Genomic DNA, 4,693 nt, shown 5'->3' with positions numbered 1-4,693 from the left:
CCTGACAGTATCTCCACCCAAATGGCATTTCCCTAGTGTGCTGATGAGAACGTCATGTTGGGTCATGCTAATGGCCTTCCTAAAATCTGAAAGTAAAAGGCTATGCCTACGCTAGCCCCCCCATTTCACAAAGGGGATGCTAATGAGCCATTTTGGGATTTGCTAATGAGGCGCTGAAATGAATATACAGTGCCTCATTAACAAAATGGTGGCTGCAGCACTTCGATCACACGGCTCATCTTTTCGAAAGGACCCCGCACACTTCAAAGTCCCCTCATTCCTATTTGGTTATAGGAATAAGGGGAAAGCAGGGTAGAAACTCTGCCTCAAAGAAATCTCTCTTGAGAGTCAACTCATTAGCATATCCCGAAGTGTCTCATCAGCATCCCCCTTTCAAAAGCGGGGTGCTAGTGTAGACATAGACAAAGTGAGTTACTGGTAGTACCAGTGAGATCCCTTGTATGGCAATGTCAAGACGGGAAAATAAGATACCAATAGGTTAAGTGAATTACCTATCACCATCTCAGTATCAAAGTCAGGACTAGAACCAAGGTATTGTGATACCCAGCCCTGAATACTAGTGTTTGCTACAGAGGCATCTACATGTGTACTATAATCACCAGCCCTGATCAGATGTGATTTGTTACTAAATGGCATCCTGAGAGGGCCGTCAGCACCTGTGAATCTCAGACACTTAGGCCTGGCCTACACATAAAAGTTAGGTGCAGATAGCTTTGGCATTCAGGGATATGAAAAAAGCATACTCCAGAGCACCATAATTGTGACAACCCCTGGTGCAGGCACAGTTTGCCCCATGGACAAGCGTTCCATCCCCCCAGCTACCATTGCTCAGGGAGGTGGAATTCCTACAGTGAGAGAAAACCCCATTCCATAGTGTAGCAAGTGTCTAAGCAATATATCTGTGTTGCCACAGTTGTCCTGCCACAGCGTAGACAGGGCTCTGTCCAGGCTGAGCTTCTCTAACAGAGGAGCATGCAGCATTGTGGATTACTGTCTCCTCGTGCTTCCTGCAAGTGGTTGACCCTAGTACTATCATCATCATCAATAACCGTAGGCTCAGTGCCCGTTGGTGTCTGGTGCCTCTCTCACTATTTCCTTCTATCTTTCCCTATCCAGTGCAGAGTGGCTTCGTTTCTGTAGACTAGCTCTGCACCAATCTCCTACATCATCTACCCATTCTTGGTGGGGTCTGCCTCTCCTATTCAAACTATTAGTACTATCACAGCCTATAAGCTATCCTACTATCAGGTAGGGATAGCTCACTGGTTAGTATAATAGCCTTTTAAACCAAGGGTTGCGAGTTCAATCTTTCAAGCATAGTACCTAGAGGCACTGAGACCTCATCTAGGGTGAGTGAAGTCTTTACTCTAAAGCTGAGACCCAGCTGGCCTTTAGCTCATGTGGTAGAGGGCGGGGCTTTAGACCCTATGCTCACAGGTTTTATCCCTGGTGCCAGCAACACAGGTCTGTCAGAATTACACAAGGATTGGGGGCAGGTTAAAAAAATCAAAGTCTGTTAGAGATGGTACTAGGCACTGCTGTGCATGCTGGGGACTGGACTCAACAGGCCTCTCAAGGTCCCTGCTACGATAAGATAAAATTACATGAAGAGCAATAGCTAGTGTTACCATCCCTCCAGGCTTTACCAGGAGTCTGTCTTTTGCCTTGCATGTCATAGAGCCATTAGGGTAGACAGGTGCCCATTTTTTCACCAGCAGCTCATGTCCCAGCCCAGAGCAGAAGGAGCCCACAAGGGGGAAGAGGGAGGTGCAGATAAACCAGTGAATACAGGGGGCAGGGGAAAAGAGGAGCAACCAACGAGAGTGGGGCCTGGGGAAAAGAGACGGTGAAGGGGCGTGGCCTGGAGAAGATGCACAAAAGGGGCGGAGCCTCAAGGGAAGAGGCAGGGCTTTGCGGGGGTTAGAGACAGGGCAGAGGCGAGCCCTTGGGAGTCTGGCACCAGCAATTAGAGAGATGGCACCTTCACATGCATCCTGGGAGCTAAGCTGCACCACGCTAAAGCTGAGGTTAGCAGCAATCTGCTCCATTTGAAGGTAAGCAGATATGGCGTCAGGCAGGCAGCACATTGCCAGCACTTGTGGGGGCCCTGGCCTACCCTCAGGATGCCAAACTCTCCATTTTTGTGGCAGGGTTGGCACAGGAAGTGTACAAAGCTGAGAGCTGTGGGGTACGTACACAAACCCTTCAGCGCAGTCCTCGGGGCCCAGAGATTTCTCCTGGGGCAAGCAGGTGGCACGGCAGTAACGCCGGTAATTTGCACAGCCCCAGTTTCCAGTGCTGACACCCAGACCTGGAAAAATACAAATGGGCATTTCAGCATTTCTTTCCAACTGACAAAAATGCCAGGCTGGGCTGATATGGCAACTGTTATTCATGGGCTGGTCCCACTGGGCCCAGCGTAACAGTGTTACGATTGTCTCATTCATTTCAGTGGGTCTATTTGTGGGAGGAAGTGGTGCAAATTTTGGTCTGGGGCAAAATCTTTTCTATGCTGGTGTAAATCACCATAACTTCATTCACCTGCTTCTGCTTCCACTGAAATCAAGAGGCATCTACACCTCGACTTCAATGGTAGGATTGGTCTTTAAAGGAAAGAATACTGGAACCATAAGAGATGGGCAGAGGAGGTCCCATTGTGGATTTGCATGCCAGAAATACCACTCTACCATCCTATCACCATGTCTATATGCTACTGGTCTCCAAAGAGCTCTTTGGGAAATGCACACTTTCTGGTTATCTCCATGCTATCAGGCTACTTCATAAATATCAATTAAGAACATAAACATGAGAATGGCCATACTGGGTCATACCCATGGTCCATTGAGCCCAGTGTCCTGTCTTCCAAGAGTAGCCAATGCCAGATGCTTAGGAGGGAATGAACACAACAGAGCAATAATCAAGAGATCCATCCCATCCTCACTCCCAGCACCTGGCAATCAGAGGCGAGGCACACCCAGAGTGCGCAGTTGCATCCCTGACCATACTGGGAAATATAGATTAATGAGTCTATCCTCCAGGCACTTATTTAATTCTTTTTCATACTACAGGTTGACCCTCTCTCGTCTGGCACCCTTGGGACCTGACCAGTGCCAGATGAGAGAATTTGCCAGACGATGAGAGATCAATATTGTCTAGCAGCATTACCAACACTTTCACATTTTACAGGGCTCTTAGAAGACATTTAGGAGTTAATTACAACAAAATAACCTCACAGAACACTGACAGCCAGGACTGGTGGCTGGAAACAAACTTTAAGGGACCACAGGAAACTTGGCCACACCCATAATAAGTGGTCACCTGGCCACAAATTATGCCGCATTATGGAGTTTGCTGGACAACAGAGTTCCAGATTAGAGAGGTTTGACTTGTATTTATGTATGACAAGATCCCTATGGAGTCAGCACTTTTCTCCCCATTTTTCTGATCGTGAGGTTAAATGACTTGCCAAGCCTGCCATCCCCAGGTGCTCTTTGGGGAGGGCGAGGGAGGCAGAAGCTCCTTCCACCATTCCTATGGGCACACTGCTGGCTGTTCTCCTTTGTCAGGGAGTGAGGGGAAAGTGCACACATTGCTGCGTTCCTTGATCTGGCTGTGGAGCGCAGCGGGCTGATGAACCTGGACCTACCCTAGCTGGGGAACATGCACCTATCCCCTGGCTGTGCCCACTTGAGCTGCAGTGAACATGAAGAGGTGCTTCTCATCTAGCCCCAAGCTGCTGCAGTGACAGAGGGCTGGGGTAGTCCTCTCTCCCCAGGGTAGCCCAAGCCTCTCATCCCCAGTCCCACCCCACAGCGATGATTCAAACGAAGTGTGTCCGTTTTCATTTTATTTTCCAAAAACAAAAAATTAATCAAGGACCTGAGCAATGCTGGTAAATCTGCTAGTCACCGATAAAGACGAGGTCCCAGTATACTTACAGATAGTGAGAGCCATCGCCACCAGCACCAGGAGAAGCCAAACTCGAGGACTCAGGGTGGCAGTCATTGGGAATGGAATGGGATTCCTTCTGGACACCTCCCTGCAGATCAGCACAGTGGGTGGTGTCCATGGTGCTGTGTTATATACATCAGCTGGAAAAGCGCACACAGGGGAGGAGTCTGTTTCACCCATTTCTGTTAATGTGCTCGTTACTACTCCATCATGAGGCGACTTCCTAAGACATCAACCAGCATGGGAAGAGACCTCCCCCCCCGGCCAGCCGCCCAGTGTCAAAGCCCAGCTAATTAAGTCTACCCAGAGCCTAATTATCTAATTATCGGTACTGAATAGTCTCCTTATCCTGGGCCTTACCACGTGGCCTCTATTAGGGGCTGCTGAAGAGATCCAGTGTTCAGAGGAAATATGTTTCACATGATGAACAGGCAGGGACATCAGTTACCAAATGAAATTCATAGGACTGAGGCCTAAATAGAGACACAGGGACTGATTCCCCTCCCCACGATACCATTGTAAATAAGGGAATGATTCTATGCAAGTAAATGAAGTCCTCCCAGTATTCAGAGAATCGTAGAACACTAGAACTGGAAGGGACCTCAAGAGGTCATCAAGTCTAGTCCCCCGCCCTCATGGCAGGACCAAGCACCCTCTAGATCATCCCTGTTACGTATTTATCCAGCCTGTTCTTAAATATCGCCAAAGGTGGAGATTCTAC

The sequence above is a fragment of the Carettochelys insculpta genome, chromosome 1, assembly GCF_033958435.1.
Source record: "Carettochelys insculpta isolate YL-2023 chromosome 1, ASM3395843v1, whole genome shotgun sequence".
Lineage (NCBI taxonomy): Eukaryota > Metazoa > Chordata > Testudines > Carettochelyidae > Carettochelys > Carettochelys insculpta.
This window is presented reverse-complemented; position numbering follows the sequence as displayed.